The 17,915-nt window shown below is 36.6% G+C and overlaps 1 long non-coding RNA gene across 1 annotated transcript; it reads right to left on the bottom strand.

Annotated features, from left to right (window-relative positions):
* Nucleotides 1-108: 108 nt before the first annotated feature.
* Nucleotides 109-5,529, bottom strand: LOC147910850 (uncharacterized). The gene is made up of 2 exons (XR_015544700.1): nucleotides 1,538-5,529; nucleotides 109-762 (listed from the first exon to the last, which is right to left on the bottom strand). It is a non-coding gene; the product is annotated as an uncharacterized LOC147910850 (long non-coding RNA).
* Nucleotides 5,530-17,915: the final 12,386 nt, after the last annotated feature.

Genomic DNA, 17,915 nt, shown 5'->3' on the forward strand with positions numbered 1-17,915 from the left:
AACATTAATAATAACGTATATTATATTAGCGATTATTTAACGATTAAGTAATTAAGTTCAATAATTAGCAGTAAAATAGAAATCTTCCTGAATGCGAGAACGAATATCTTTTTCTTTTTTTTCCCTTTTTCTTTTTCTAATAAAGTTAAATTAATTTTAAACATATGAATGTAGTGAATTCGCCTCGCATAAAGGATATTAAGGAAAACCAAATTTTATTACAACAAATTGTTAAAATTCAACTATTACTTATTAAGAATAAACTTGTAGAGTGGGGAGTAGGGCTTACGCGGAGCCTTGCTGCCTTATCTCAAGGAGAGCGCGAGTATAGGTTCTACCAAATTTAGGGAAGTGTCGATTGGTTCTGAAAGGATACTCCCACACTCATTTTCATATATAAAAGGAGCTGTCGAAGACAGAAACTCACTCTTATACTTACTCTCAAACTCAGACTCACTCTTGTACTCAGACTCACTCTTGTACTCAGACTCACTCTTGTACTCAGACTCACTCTTGTATTCAGACTCATTCTTGTACTCAGACTGACACTCACACTTAGACTCACTCTTGTACTCAGACTCACTCTTGTACTTAGACTTAGACTTACACTTATACTTACCCTTCCTTTAAATTATCCAGTACTTCCCAGTGAATCGCATCCTTAACTACACAACTTAATCTCCGGTCCCCGAGTAAATTGTTTAAATACATTAACTCAAAAACGGAGAAAAATCTCAACAACAACATTGAGACGTAACAGTCCTGCGAGTGGAAAATTCTAGAATTATGGAAGAAGTATGTGGAAGAAGTTATGTTTAACAAAGAAAAGTATGTCTCTGATAATTTTTCCAAGCTATTTTGTTTATTTATTCCGTTATTTTGTTTTTTTAAAGATGAAGATCATTTCTGACATAGTCTCTTTTGAAAGAATGATTCTATATCTAATATCTGAATATTATCCTAATTAAATTTGTGACAATATTCAAATTGATGTTGTGAGACTACAGTGTGAGCGTTATTTGATTTTGTAGTGTTAGTTTTATGTTCATTTATTCTAGTTTTAATTTTCCTTTTAATTTGACTCCTACATAAGAGAAGTCACAATCGAGAACTTATTTTATACGACATTGGCAGTGTTCCATTCTTTTTAATCTGTCTTTACCTGATTTAATAATTGAATTTAACGTGTTCATAGGTTTATAAGCTATTTTAAAATTATTTTTTTTCGCAATAGTTTTTAATTTTTCTGAGATGTCCTTCATATTGTAAGGTATTGTAAAATATATTTTTTTTTAATTCTTATTAGAGTCAATTAATGATCATTATTCGTATTAAGTCAAATTCAGAATACAACTAGTAAATAATTAGTGTATAAAAAAAACAATTAACATAATTAAAAGTAAAAAATAGAAGAAAAGATTTAAACGTATAATGTATAAAATAACCGTTAAAATTTTGTTAACAACAATATCGATTACAAATTAAACATTAACATGTCAATAAATCAGTGCATATTAAAATACTAAACTATATATACCTTCTTCAGTCGAACTGTTGTCAAAAATTAAAAGACTAATGCAATGGATATTGTTAATTTTATAAGCCATAGTGCGGTATCAGAGCAGAGAAACGTATAACATCGACAATATCAGTCAACGTTATGAGTTAAAAAAGACAAATAGACTCGGAGATAGTAATAGGTAGAAAGGGGAAGGAGAAAAGTATTAGGAAAGGGAAAGGGAATGTAGGATGCATAGTGGAAGGATTACATAGTGTGTTTGCAAGCATCTTTCTCTGTCCTTTCTAATTCTCTGTCGTCTCGCTTGCTCAGTGATCGTTTGTAATTCCAGTTTAGCCAACCTTGTTATCTTCGTTTGTGTTGGTTCATTTATGTTTCATTTAGGTTCGATCTCTTTTTATCATGTACTATTTACAAGGAGACTTCAAGGACGTGATATCAATCGATTTCAACGAAACTCGTTGTAGCGATAGGTATTCACGTCGAGTGTTATTGGGTAAAAGGATAATAAGTACTACTCAAGTTTGCGAGAAAATCAAAATTGAAAATTTCGAGCGTCTAATAAATCAGTTCAGTAGATCGTTTGATTGAAAAGTTCGTGGCGCAGTGATAACGCATCTAATTAGTAACCTCGACGTTGCAAGTTTTGAATCTCGAACGTTTTTAACATTTTTTTTCTTTTTGTAAAATACAATTATTGCACAAAATGTATATCAATAGATTACATTTTGTATATTATACATTTTATATTTATTGTACATTACAAGTGCATTTTTCCGTTTGCATTCTCTGTCCAGGAAATCTGTTCAGATAATTATATACACAACAAGAATAAATGTGAAATGTGTTTTATTCATTAGAAGTAGATGGTACAATATACAGTAGTAAGTCAAATAAGAGCGTGGTCGACCAGCGTGGTGTTGCACTATTTCATGTTATTAGCCTTGAGATAGATTCGAATAGTTTCGTACGATATATCTAAATCTTTCTTGCTTCAATTTTACTTGTCCTTGACGCAGTGTTAAGTCAGGATTCCGCGAAAACAGATTCATTATTTTTTTATCGTCTTTTTTGTCTATCACTTGCATATCGAGCCACGTTCCGGTAAATCATCGACATTTTTTGCTACATTATATCGCTGCACTCACTTCTGTACGAATGATTTCGACATTTTCATATATTTAGCAGCCGCTAATTGTGACATTTTTGGGTGAGCGCAGAGGAACACAGCTTCATAGTGTGATACGTATTTGGTACTCATGGTGACTTAATGTGATTCTCTTAAGAAAGTTCAATGACAACTGAATTTTCCTTAGTGCATCAAGAATAAAGGTGCCCTCTATGGATTTATGCACTCCCAAAAAGAAGCTGCGTTAGCAATATAGAAGTATTACATATATGGTTCTTATTCATTGATCGACAAATAAAATCTACATAAGATGCAGAACGCGGATCACAAATCGCAAGTAAAACGTATTTTAGATTGTAATAGGTCACAGACCGCAATACGTGAGACGCAAGACGCAAGACACGAAAGTTGAAATTCACTCAATTTTCTACATTCTATGTTCTGCGTTGTACAACAATATTATAATTAAAATACATCAGGTTAGTTTCTAGTTTTGCTATCTTAAGAATTAATCGCTCGGTGAGCAAGTTGTGAAACTCATCAAAAAAAAGTGTTGCAATCTCTTAAGTTTCGACTGTATTTTTAGTACTATCGATGAGCAATTTGTATGCAAAAGTTATGTGAATGTATACATATACATTCACTAGCGTACATTTTAAATATTTTATTTTTTTTGTTAATTTTGTGTAATCAAATATTGTTTTTTAAACGAAACAAATATTTTAAAGTTATTTTTGTGGAACGCTACATTACCATCCAATTTTTTTTCGTGTCATTATACAATGTCGCCACATTTTTATTAATAGTATCCTAAGTAATAAATAGATATATACTACGATCGGACACGGCAGTATTTTCTAATCGGACATGGACCCGATTGAACACGGACCCGATCAGACACAGACGCGATCGGACACGGACTCGATTGCATACAGATTCGATTGCACACCGACCTGATTGCACACAGATTGTTCTCACACCCCACTGTTTTCATGGATTAGAAATTTTCCAAGCTGTCTACGCTGCAACTTCTAGGCGGTTAGACCCCAAGCGGATAGGATACGTTTTTTTTTGTTGGGGCGGCGCAGCCACTCCGAATCAATAAGTACTAGCCTATACACCTCACTATCTATATGACAGATTTTCTAATCTCAACAAACAGTACAATTATAAAAGAATTGTGCGCCTCTTTGCAGGAGGGGGAGGTGAGAATCACTTTGCGTGGATATATAAACACTTATTTATGTTTTTTCATCATTTACTAATATTTTCCCCATTTTCCCAATCGTTTAATTGAGTCTGTGTGCAATCGGGTCATGCACAATCGGATCTGTGCGCAATCGGATCTATGGGCAATCGGATCGGTACGCAATCAGATCGGTACGCAATCGGGTCGGTGCGCAATCGGATCCGTGTAAAATTGAATTGTGCGCAATCAAATCCGTGCATAATCGGGTCCGTGCGCAATCGGGTTAGTGCGTAATCGGATCCGTGTGAAATCAGGTCCGTGTGCAGTCGAGTCCGTGTCCTAATGCAACGCTGTGTGTCCGATCTAGTCCGTATTCGATCGGGTTCGTGTCCAATTGAGTCTGAGTGTTCGATTGGAAAATACTGCCGTATCCGCTTGATAATGTGCGCAATTGAGCCTCACTCTAGCCGTTCACTGAACGCACAATGAGCTTTTGTATCTGTTTGGTCTATATTTTTAGTTCTAGAATATGCCAATCAAATGCAAGAGCTCTGGGCGCTCAGTGAGCAGTTGTAATATTGAATACACTCAATATTTTGTAATTTTGAGTCCAGAATCGATTCAACAACATTTTAACGAATGTAATTGTCAAGTTTTAAACTTAAATATTGATTATTAACAAAGTTATTGTATAAAATGTAACTAGGGTGCCATAATACAGATGTATATCAATTGCTTACATCGCTAATTGGCTAATTTAAAATAATATAATCTTATTGGTAAAGCAGTTAAAAATTATTATGAACTCCCTCTCTCTCGCCCTCTCTCCCTCCCGTCCTTTCTCCCTTTCTCGCTTCCCCTTCATCCCTCTCACTCCTCCTCCCCCTCCCCCCTCTCTGACCGATATGAGTGGTGTGTGCAATTGAACTGTGTGCAAGTGTGCCCCTCCCCGAGGGGAATAATTTCACCTTCTCCTCTATATAAACGAGCTTATTTCTTTTTCTCACGACTTGTTTTCGTTAAATCATTAGTTATTTGCTTGGCGTACTGGCGCATCCACATTGTGATATAATAATAAATACAATGGTCGCGTTCAGCAGACTCAACTGTTGTGGAGCGGATTCTTCAGTGCTCATTGCTATTGGATGATCTAGAAGAATACACCAATAGCAGCGAGCGTACACGGATCCGTTCCGCAGTTGAGTCTGCTGAACGCGATCAATGACTCAGTATATTATTACGGCTGATATTCATAGTCGAGTCTTATTTCAAGATCATCTTAAGTAATGTCTTAAGACGCTAATGCAGCCGATTGGTTCGTGATTTCTTAAGACCGTATTTAAGACAGTCTTGAATATAAGATCTGAATACCGGCCTACGCTTGACGTCCGCTACGCATAACCGAATCGTTAGCCTGAGTGAACGTGCACGCTCGAAATAACAACGCGTAAATTATAAAGAGGCATTAGACTCTTTATTAATACGTGTATAAAGGCAACGGCTCGTAAGCTATAATTCGGATAATATTTCTGAAGGAAGCGTTGACAGTTCAAAATCCGATTCAACTCAGACGGACCGCGTCTCCTTGGCAACCGCGTCTCCTGTCAATCCTTCTCGCTCGTGACATGATTCAGCACGCAGAGAATCGAAGCGCGGATGTAACAATATCTAATTTATGATCATCGCAAGGAAATGTAAAATTGTAGTTTATATCATTAATAGTTCGTTCGTATATAACGTAATTCAGATATTTTTTAAAAATAGTTTCAGTATATATATATATATATATATATATATATATATATATATATATATATATACGTAAATCAATAAATACTTGTGTTTCAAGATAAGCGACGTTCCTGATGAAGTTGGCATTATCATCGTGTACCATCTCTTTCAAATGACGCCAAAAAAATTTCAGAATAATTCATTCAATATTTTGCATGATAACTTGGGAATGAAAAAGCTGTCGGCCCGATGGGCTCACAATGCCGCGATTGCTCACAATGCACCGGCTCACTCCTCCGCAATCGTCACAGCCAAATTGGTCGAATTGCGCTACGAATTGCTGCCGCATCCATCGTACTCTCCGGACTTAGTCCCCTGTGACTTCTTCTTGTTTCCAAACTTGAAAAAATGACTCGGTGGAAAGAAATTCATGTCGAATGAGGAGGTCATCGCCGAAGCAGAGGCCTATTTTGCAGAGAGATTTTCGACAAATCGTATTTTTCTGAGGGATTAAAAAAAATGACAGAAGCATTGAGAAAAGTGTATCCTTCTAAAAAGAGATTACGTTGAAAAAAAAAAATTTTTGTGAAAAGCTTGCGTCTTCATTACTAACACGGGTACTTATTGATTTGCCCTCGTATATGTACATACGTATATGTATATATATATATATATATATATATATATATATATATAATAAAATAACATATACAGGGTGATTCAAAATGAATATATTATCCTTGAAATGTCATATACCTGATTTAATTCTAAGACGATTTTTCCTTTGTCAAAATTTTGTCAAAAGCGTAGTTTTTAAATTATAATAAAAAATAATTAGCGAATGACAGGGCGTGTAGAGAAGGTAGCCAGGAGCGGCGTTTCTCACTGTCCGACGCAGACCGTACGGGGGACCCTCGTTACGATCAGACAATCGCTACACACGCATGCATATGCGATCGCATTCTCTCTCTCTCTCACACACACACGCACGCACACACGCACGCACGCACGCACGCACGCATACGTACACACACACAAAAATTACCTTGAAAAAGTTTGATGATTCGACATGTTGCAGCTTGAGAAACAAGAAAAACTTCCATCGATCATTGATGGATCACGTACAGCTCCAAACTTTTGTCACTTAAACTTCCATTCCTCTAACAAGTTTAGAAATCACTCGTTCCCATTGATGCACGCAGATCGAGTAATCATTAAAATACTTTGTTTCTTATAAAACGCATCACTTCGATATGTTTGCTCTCAGCGTATGCTACAGTTATTCATTAACTTGAAGAAACTGAAGTATTTCAATGATTACTCAAAAAATTTATTACTGTATCTCTATCAGTTAAGTGTCCGTTTTACTACCGATGGTCTATTTTAACTATTATCAATTAATCATTCGGTGACTGAAAATCACTCGAAGAAAGATAATCACGCCGCGTTTATTCGACGATAGCATGCACTCGATTTTAATAGAGAATTAGTTAATTATTATAAATCACTGCCGATTAATTATTCGTCGACTGAATATCACTCGAAGAAAGATAATCACAAAAAAGCACACGATTGTTTACTAACACACGACGCGTTCACTCAACGATCAGCAAGCAGTTGATCGATTTTATTGGTTATGTTTGTACTAGCGCTGTCAAAACACGGACGTCTCAGTCAGAATCGAATCGTCGATATCGATTCGATATCGTTCGACGTCGAAAGCATCAAATCGACATCGAATCGATCAATATCAAAAAATCAATATCAGAATATTTCATGTTATGTATAATTGATTTTTCTGACATTGATTTTTCTTCCAAACAGAGTAATGCTTCTTAAGTAGTACATGAAACGTAATGCTGTACGATAGTGTTGCATCCGCGATGAATAATTATTAAATCTTTTACAAAATAAGTTATATAATATTTCTTGTACGTTCTCTCCATTTCTTGATCTTTTTTACATAAGAGAGATATTCCATGTAAGAAAGTATTGGTCGCCCTTAAAAGGGCGGATTGCTGTCTGTCGTTTAAAAAGAACGGATTGATTGTGATAGATAAAGTAATTTTATAAGAGGTGCTCGAAATGTCCACCATCCATTCTAACGCAGACTCTCATACGTCTCAATAAATTTCTTTGCACGTTTTGCATCACATCTTCTTCGATGGCCCATATGGCATATCGCAATCTTGTATTAAAATCTTCCATGTCTTCGGGAAGCGTTTTATAAATTAATTCCTTGCAATATCCCCAAAAAAAGAAATCCAGAAAATTAAGGAGATCTGGAGATCTTGCGGGCAGGGGTCGCGGAGGGGGCATCGACCTCCAGCAAAGATCATATAAATACGAAGCGCTCGATACGTCGATCAATAATCCTTCAATCGCTTGAAGCGAAAGATTCTCAAAGGCAAAAGATTCATAGAAGCGAGAGATTTTCAGAAGTGTGGAAGATCTTCCATGTGTCATTCTCTACCAGGACGATAATATGGCCTACACAAATGAAGAATATTACGATATGCTGATGGTACTGGGAGAGTGCCACGGACAGCATTATTTTGCTGCAAGGCGGTATGCGAAATTGTATCCGAACCATCAAAGACATCCATCGGCCACTGTCATACTCCGAGCGGCTCAAAGATTATACGAAACCGGCAGTGTCCTACCAAATAATCACGACGTGATTATCGATACGACCCAATACGTTGGCCCGCAAGATCTCCAGATCTCCTTAATTTTCTGGATTTCTTTTTTTGGGGATATTGCAAGGAATTAATTTATAAAACGCTTCCCGAAGATATGGAAGATTTTAATACAAGATTGCGATATGCCATATGGGCCATCGAAGAAGATGTGATGCAAAACGTGCAAAGAAATTTATTGAGACGTATGAGAGCCTGCGTTAGAATGGATGGTGGACATTTCGAGCACCTCTTATAAAATTACTTTATCTATCACAATCAATCCGTTCTTTTTAAACGACAGACAGCAATCCGCTCTTTTAAGGGCGACCAATACTTTCTTACATGGAATATCTCTCTTATGTAAAAAAGATCAAGAAATGGAGAGAACGTACAAGAAATATTATATAATAACTTATTTTGTAAAAGATTTAATAATTATTCATCGCGGATGCAACACTATCGTACAGCATTACGTTTCATGTACTACTTAAGAAGCATTATTCTGTTTGGAAGAAAAATCAATGTCAGAAAAATCAATTATACATAACATGAAATATTCTGATATTGATTTTTTGATATTGATCGATTCGATGTCGATTTGATGCTTTCGACGTCGAACGATATCGAACCGATATCGATTCGATTCTGACTGAGACGTCCGTGTTTTGACAGCGCTAGTACAAACATAACCAATAAAATCGATCAACTGCTTGCTATCGTTGAGTGAACGCGTCGTGTGTTAGTAAACAATCGTGTGCTTTTTTGTGATTATCTTTCTTCGAGTGATATTCAGTCGACGAATAATTAATCGGCAGTGATTTATAATAATTAACTAATTCTCTATTAAAATCGAGTGCATGCTATCGTCGAATAAACGCGGCGTGATTATCTTTCTTCGAGTGATTTTCAGTCACCGAATGATTAATTGATAATAGTTAAAATAGACCATCGGTAGTAAAACGGACACTTAACTGATAGAGATACAGTAATAAATTTTTTGAGTAATCATTGAAATACTTCAGTTTCTTCAAGTTAATAATAAAATATAACTGTAGCATACGCTGAGAGCAAACATATCGAAGTGATGCATTTTATAAGAAACAAAGTATTTTAATGATTACTCGATCTGCGTGCATCAATGGTAACGAGTGATTTCTAAACTTGTTAGAGGAATGGAAGTTTAAGTGACAAAAGTTTGGAGCTGTACGTGATCCATCAATGATCGATGGAAGTTTTTCTTGTTTCTCAAGCTGCAGCATGTCGAATCATCAAACTTTTTCAAGGTAATTTTTGTGTGTGTGTGTGTGTGTGTGTGTGCGTGTGCGTGCGTGCGTGCGTGCGTGCGTGCGTGCGTGCGTGTGTGAGAGAGAGAGAGAATGCGATCGCATATGCATGCGTGTGTAGCGATCGTCTGATCGTCTGATCGAACGAGGGTTCCCCGTACGGTCTGCGTCGGATAGTGAGAAACGTCGTTCCAGGCTACCTTCTCTATGTGCCCTGTCATTCGCTAATTATTTCTTATTATAATTTAAAAACTACGCTTTTGACAAAATTTTGACAAAGGAAAAATCGTCTTAGAATTAAATCAGGAATATGACATTTCAAGGATAATATATTCATTTTGAATTACTCTGTGTATTGTATTAGGATGTTTTAATTTTCTCCACAAGAAACTTTAGATTGATTAGTTCTGCATCTAGTATTGAACTTGTATGTTGTGCAAGTGAAATTCGGCATATATCACAACTGATTATGTTTTACCATTTTCTTTATTATATAACCTGATACGTAATAATTAATACAATCCATAACTGCTGGCATTTCGTAATCTTCTTCTATGATATCGTTACATTCCCATTCAAATGTTTCAATGAGACCATCTAATTTATTTTTTAACAAATATAAATGTTCTTATAAGATTAATTTTTAGAATTAAAAAAAATGTATGGAATTCTTCCTGTGTAATAAACGGTTTCGTGGTATTAATAATTTCATTATTAATATTACAATTGCTAAATTTCGGAGGTTTCACAATTTTATATATTGATAGCAATCGATATAACTGTAACAATGTTAAGAATATGAGATGATCATTTTGACAACGCAGCTTGTCGTAAAATTCCAAAAAATTGCAAAAATAAAAATATTAAGATTGTGAGGCTTATTATATTTAAAAAAGCATTTTATTCTATGTTTCAATAGATTTTTATACCTTTAAATAATCTTGTGTAATTTTTCCTGTCAGAATATATTTAAAACCAAACTTTTCATTTAAATCTGTATATTAATAATATGGTAGATATTAATGTATCGCAAACTCTCTGCTGTATCCATACAGCACCGAAAGTTTTTAGAAATGTCTCAGAAATATTTCAAAAGTAAAACATTTCATAAAAATTGCGAAATATGTCTGTAACATTTCTGAGATAGTTCTGAAATAGCAAGTCTCGTGTGACATTTCGTGTTGTCAACATCTCTGCTCGTCGCTCCGCTCTGATTTCATTTTCTTGTTCAATTTCTGCGTTCTCTCTTGTGAAAATTGCTGGTTTATATCATTATTGTGCCTTATAGTCATTGGTACTTATTGTAATAGTTTTTTTTAACGTTTTCGCGAATGCTAGTCGGCGAGCGGAATGTATCTCTGTAAGTGAGTGATACGATCTTTCTGCGTTTTCGTTACTCTATTAATGCGTTTGTACTGCGTTTGTACTTGTAATATTTTGTCACTGTGTAATAATTTCTATAATCACGTCATAATTTTATGTTCAAATCTAGCTGATATATTCGTTATCATTATTGTTTATTCTCGTCATTCTCTTTTGCCTTTGATTGAAGGACAGGCACAATTATCAATAATTATTTTGTTAATTTGTTGCGTGCTTTGTTTGTACGTAAACACATTTTGTTGTACTATGTCTAACTTCATGTATTTTAGCAGAGTCAGTTGACGTGTACCAAATGTAAACGTTTTATTTCGCGTAAGCGCTTTCTGTGGCGCTGACAATGATTTGCGCCCCTCCGATGATTGCGATCCTGTTCTTACGGCTGAGAATGGGCCATCATTGCCTCTGCTTGTGCGGCTGATACCTCCTTGGCTGATTGCGTCTCGCCGCCTTTTTTCTCACCTCTACCTGACGAGAGTGACAGAATGCGGTGGCTTTCTTCCCAGATGTTTTTTTATGTCTTATCTGCTCTTTCTGCAGTTAAATCCTCCTTGTCTACTTCAACTAAATCCATCTCTTCTTTGGAACACAGAATTGCGTATTAAGTTAGGACTTAGTCTTCTAGATCATCTCGAGCCCATTCTGGAGACATTTAACTAGGTTGATGGAGTTTGATGGGGTGCTACAGCGTCTTGGAGATGTTGAGGTTGCGAATCAACTGGCGGCGGCGACAGATCCTATCCGCCGATCTGGTTGCTGTGAGTGCAAGGTAGATCATCCTTGAGGAGCCTCGTTAGGCTGGAGAGCGAGGTGCGTGCTGGCCCTGCGACTTCTGCCGATGATTCTCATGCCTTGTCGCATGAACTGTCTGCTAATTTTGAACACGTAATCAATGAGCAAAGGGACTATGAGCTCATAGTATTCTATCAAAGGCCCCTTCAGAAAATTGCATTGAACTATAACGAAAGTTTCATCCTTCCTTGATGTCTCGATGTCTTCATCAGAGATTGTGCGGGCTTCAGGATTCCTGGCAAGAATTCGTCCTCGTCTGCACTTGTTGTCAAATTTACGACAATAGCAAGCCGCAACGAACTGATCGCCAGGACTCGGAGAGGTGAACTGAATGCATCTGATGTCTGCGGCTCTTGACCGGCTGGGAGGATCTTTATTTGCGAGCGGACTATGGCGTCTGAGCGACGCATTTTTGCTGAGGCTCGTCGATTGGCGGCGGCGTATGGTGTTAGGCGTGTTTGGATACGTAGGGGGAATCACTTATTTCGCGTCAGGGATAATACATCCTCATATCGTTACACCTCCCCGGATTCACTTCTTTCCATCCGTTTCACCCCCGTCCGTTCCCTCTCATCCCGCTCCCCTGTCCTCGCCGCTTGCATCCAATGGAGGTGGCCCTGCGTTTTCTACTTTCTACAGATCCATTTCAATTTTTGGTTTCGTATTCGGGTGCCTCTCGTAATGGCAGATTGCGTGTTGCGTACATCAACGTTAGATCGCTTGTTCCGCATGTTGCGTTGGTCAGAGACTTTATCATCTCCCACCGTTTGGATATTCTGACTATCGGGGAGACTTGGTTACAGAATTTAACCGACTCTGGATTCGTCGACATAGATAACTATGTGCTCGTTTGCTCGGATAGAGAAGATCCACGGACCGCCGCGGGGGTGGTATGCTATATTTCAATGATTCTCTTCAATTCTCCCCGATCGGCTTGGGCATTTCGCCGGTGGATACTCTTATTGACATTGTTGCTGTATCTCTCCATCTCGCTCGCGATCGGCGGGTAGCGATCGTCTACGTATATCGCCGGATTCATTACTTTCCGACTTGCATTTTATAGAGTGCTTATCCTGTACGGCATGTATAACGGATGCGATCGTGTGCCTGGGTGATTTCAATGTCAACATACTTGGTCAAATTGACTATAACATCAAACTGTCAACTATAACATCAAACTCGATATCGTGTCGTTGTTCTCTCTTAGATAATTAATTAACGCTCCAACGCTTAACATTAATTCGACAATCACCTTGGATCTTATTTTTGTCTCGTCGAGCATTAATGTGATTGAGTGCGGAGTCAGCGATGCGATCAGGTGAGTGACCATCTTACCATCCATACGACGCTGGCTATTCCGCGACCACATCGCCCTGTTCGTGTGTCTGTCTTGCAGTCAGGCCTGAGGACATCGAGTATGAGCTGATAGACTGGTCCTCTTTATATGCGGCGTCGTATGTTGATGAGATGGTCTCTTATTTTACGCAATCTTACTGCAATCTCTCTTACTGCAATTTTTGATCGACTCGTCCCGATTACTTGTAGGCGTGTTTCTCGTCCGTGGCTGAATGATGCGGTCCGACGGCTCATTGAAGAGACGTGCCCTTCAGGCGATCTTAATCTCCTATGGACAGGCAGTGCTACAAGAGTTGGCGGAACGATGTGACTATTGCTGTTCGTCGTGAGAAAAAATCCTTCCTCTCTACTTTCCTTACAACTGATTCCTCGTTCTAATTCTGGAAAAATCTCCATGCTCTTGGTGGTGCACAATCCTCCTCTGCACCTCAGAAACCCTTCCCTCTTCAATAATCATTTTCTTGATACTATCTTCTTCGTCTTATTCCTCTAACTCTTTCACTCACCTTCTTACCTCCTCTCCTCACGTTTCTTCGACCTTCAATTTTGCTCCAATCATTCCCAGATCTCTACAGTATTTTTAAGCGCATTCGCCTAACTTCCGCTGGATCTTTCTGGTCGTATGCTCCTATTGTGCCTTCCTCAAGGTCTTGATCCCCTTCTCTATATGTTAAATTTCTCCCTCACAGTATCTTTCCCTCCTCTTGGAAACACTTAATTGTTCTTCCCATTTCTAAAATTAATAACCTTTCTTCTCCTTCTTCTTTCGTCCTCTTCTTATTTCGCTCCCCTCTTTCCTCTCAAAACTGTTTGAGTATATCTGTTCCTCACACTTTATTGTCTCCAATTTTAATATCCTTCTCTCCTGTCAGTCTGGTTTTCGTTGATCTTACAGCACGACGAGGGAATTACTTCACATCTCTGACATCGTGTTTCGTTTTGACAATTGTCGCCTTACTTGTATCGTTGCACTTGACTTCACAAAGGCTTTCGATACTGTCAATCATGATCTACTTTTAGCTAAACTGAAGTTATGCGATCTTTCCCACCCTGCTTTCTAGCTAATCTGATCGTTCCTTACAAATCGCATACAGCAAGTCCTCGTATATAATCCTTTCCTTCTTTTTTGATCTACTCATGCCGTTCTCTCGGGTGTTCCTCAGGGTTCCATTCTCGGACCTCTACTCTTTAATATCTTTGTCTCTGATTTGTCTAATGTTTTTCTGTCCTTCAAGCTCTTCATGTATGCAGATGACGTAATTCTTCTCAAATCCTTTCACTCATTTGATGTTTTAGCAACTAGTTCTGTTTTGAATACAGACTTAAAATCTATCTATCACACTTAAAATTATCGAATGGTCCACTAATAATGTCCTGCATCTAAATTCTTCTAAATCATTCTTGCTAATTGTCGGTTCCTCATTATTGTTATCCCGTATTCAGCCCTTTGACATTTCTCTTAATTCTATTCCAATTTCTCGCTCCTCCTCTATTAAGAGGAGGATCTTGGTGTCCATATTGACTCTTTATGGTCATTCACACGTGGCCGTCAAGTGTCGGACTGCTTATACTCGTTTACTTCTTCTTTATCCCCTTCGCCGCATCCTTTCCTGCTCTCAAAAACTTCTCACTTCCCAATTACTTGTTATTTCTCTATTTGATTATACTGATATTGTCTACGTTTTTGCTCTTAACCAACATCTGCTAAATCGTGTATAGCGTATCCAAAATTCTCCGCTTCTCTTATTATTCGAAAATACATATCTCTATTATCAGAGATCTGACTGGTTTAAAATTTGGCAATGTTTTATTCTCCACCTGTGCTGTCTTGTATTTTCTCTTCTTCGCTCTAATACTCCTCTATATCTACAATGTCTTTTTCAGTTGAATTCTGAGCATCATTCCTCTTTTAATCCTCTTGTCACCAGATACCAAGATTACTTATCCTTTCCCATATATCGGTCCACTAAGTTCCATACTGCTTTCTTCTACATCTCTGTCAAACATTTTAATTCCCTTCCTGGATTCAATAAAAACTTCTCCTTCTTTATCCTCCTTTCGTTCCGCTGCTTCGTGTTTCATTGTGTCACTCACAGTATTCAAACGAGACTGATGTAATTGATGTTTGTGGATGTATATGTGTGTATGTGTGTGAGTGTATATGTGTGTGTGTATGTTTCAACTACTAGTTTACATCTTATTGTTATCTTATTCTGGTTTTGTTACTGGTAGGCATTGTAACAGCAATTTTGCTGACGCCTAACCATTTGCTAACTACTACTATTGTATTTATGTGAACTGTAGTCTACTGTATCATACTTTATCTATTACTCTGTTAACGTGTTAGATTTGCAATAAATTAAATTAAAATTAAATCAAATTAAATAGCAAAATGTTTGTACATGACGATTCTTGCACATGAAACCTTGTTGAAAAGTTGATGAAATGTTATAGAAAAAAATCTGCAATTTTTTAAAAATATTACCAAAGAGATTTCAGCCATTTCCATTTTTCTAGTACCACAAAAATGATATTTAAATAAGTAAAAGTAAAAAGGGCTACGAGCCTAAAATATAAATTGACAAACTGTATGAGTAGTTAAAAAAGTTTTTTTGAAATAAAACTATGTCATAAATTAAAAACGTAAAATATAATTTGACAATCAGAAGGTGAACAAACGTTTCGATCCTAGTTGGATCATTTTCCATGTGACAAATAAATTAGTGTGACAAAGTAAATTAACAACGGTAATTAACAATAGAGTTATAACGTAGATAAAAAACATAAGAGATCAAGTAAAATTCGCATTCGGACGCAAATTAACTATAAAACTCGCTCCAAATTGAGAGGAAATCAAATAAACGATTATAGTTGACAAAAATGTGCTCCTCCGAACCGTATGTGTGTATAAGGACGAACATGTTTCTGTTAGCAAGTATAAATTGTAATAATATTAGGTGCGCAACTAAGTTCTCGCTGTTATTTTGATGCATTTTCATCAAAATAACAGCGAGAACTTAGTTGCGCACCTAATAAATTAACGGTAGAAGTAAATAAAAATAAAAATAATAAGAACAATAAGAAAAGTACGAATCGAGTCGCAAACAGTAAAAAGGAAAGTACAAATAAGTCGTAAATAATAAGTCAAATTTAAAGAAAGAGGCAAAAATTATCTTTGATATTATAAGACAAGCACATAAGAAAAAAGAGTAAAATCGCCAACATGCATTGCATATGTATGATAAGTTTAGAACAAATAAATTCACAATAAATACCTTATATGTGTGTCGAAATGATGTATTATAGATTAGGCAATGCGAATGGAATCGAAATTGATCGTCTCTCTAAGAAGCTAAGATATAAAGTACGACATATAAAGACAAGAAGGTTGAAATGGAAAACTAGAAAGGGAAGAGGGAAAAAATAATATGAAGGAAAGAATAAAGTGGAAGGGAGAGAAAGTAGGGAGAGAAGAGAAGGATAGGGAAGGGAAAGCAATCAAGAGGGAGAAAGAGACTGGGTGATCTGTGAATAAGTATCGGGTAAAGATTCGGTATCGTTTTGTCCATTAAGGCCTTGTTTCTGTCTTTTAATATGAATCATTTCAGATACCAATCTCTTATTGTAAGAAGATTCGCAGTCCAAAATTCTCACATCGTTCCATTTGAAATTATGATCAAAATTGATTCGATGATCAGTTATGACAGTAGGAGAACCTGTATTCTTTTTGATGTCAGAGATATGTTCGTGTAGTCTCGTGCTCAATTTTCTCTTTGTCTGACCAACATAACTCGCCTCACAATCATCACATGAGATCTTGTAGACAACATTCTGACTGGATAGGAAGCTAAGTTCGTCTTTTCCTCTCTTTATGAAGCTTTTTAACGTGTTGGGAATAGAAAAGGCCAATTTACAATGAAACATACTAGAGATTGGAAGGAAACTTTCGGAAATGGATTTAACATAAGGAATCGTAAAATATTTGTCTTTATTGCGTGAATAGTGTGTAGTATCTTTGTTATATTTATGAAACTTTAATCTGCGTTCTATTGTAGAGAAAATAAGGGAAGAGGATAACAGTTATTTAAGAAAATATGAATAGCATCTATCAAATTTTTTTGTTGGAATCGTGGATGTGATAATAAGATGATTTTGTCAATAAAACTGATGATGGTGCCTTTTTTATGGCACAGAGGATGATTTGAGTGGAAATTAAGGAACCTTCCAGAAAATGTCTTTTTATGGTAAATGTCAAATATAATTTTTTGGTTATCTATAATCAGTATTGTATCGAGAAAACTTAATCTGCCATTTGCACCAACCTCCAAGGTGAATTGTAATCTCGTATGTAAGGAATTGAAAATGTTCAAAGTGTCATTGACAATGTCAGATGGAAGCGCGAGCAAAATATCATCAACATATCTAAAATAGAACAAGGGTTGTGTTGACAGTTTTTTTAGTGCTACTTTTTCTAGATCCTGCATTACAATGTCCGCGATTATTGGAGATAAAGGTGAACCCATTGGAGTGCCTGTCTGTAAGTTTTATTGTTAAAAGTAAAAAAGGTAGAATTTAAAATGAATCTGACAGCAATAATGAACTCATTTTTTGATATGCTTGTTTTCGTCGAGATGTAATCCCATCTCCTGTCGATGCTATTTAATGCTAGTTCAACAGGAATGTTAGTAAAAAGGGATATTACATCCAACGAAGCCAAAACATAATTAGAATCAAACACAGAACCATTTAACTGCTCAACTAAATGGAAACTATCTTTAATATAGCTGGGAGCTTTTGGAATACTGTCACTGATTATATTGTGTAAAAAAAGTGAAAAGTTATATAATGGACTGTT

This window comes from Acromyrmex echinatior, chromosome 1 (assembly GCF_024713525.1).
Source record: "Acromyrmex echinatior isolate Ae372 chromosome 1, ASM2471352v2, whole genome shotgun sequence".
NCBI classification, from domain to species: domain Eukaryota; kingdom Metazoa; phylum Arthropoda; class Insecta; order Hymenoptera; family Formicidae; genus Acromyrmex; species Acromyrmex echinatior.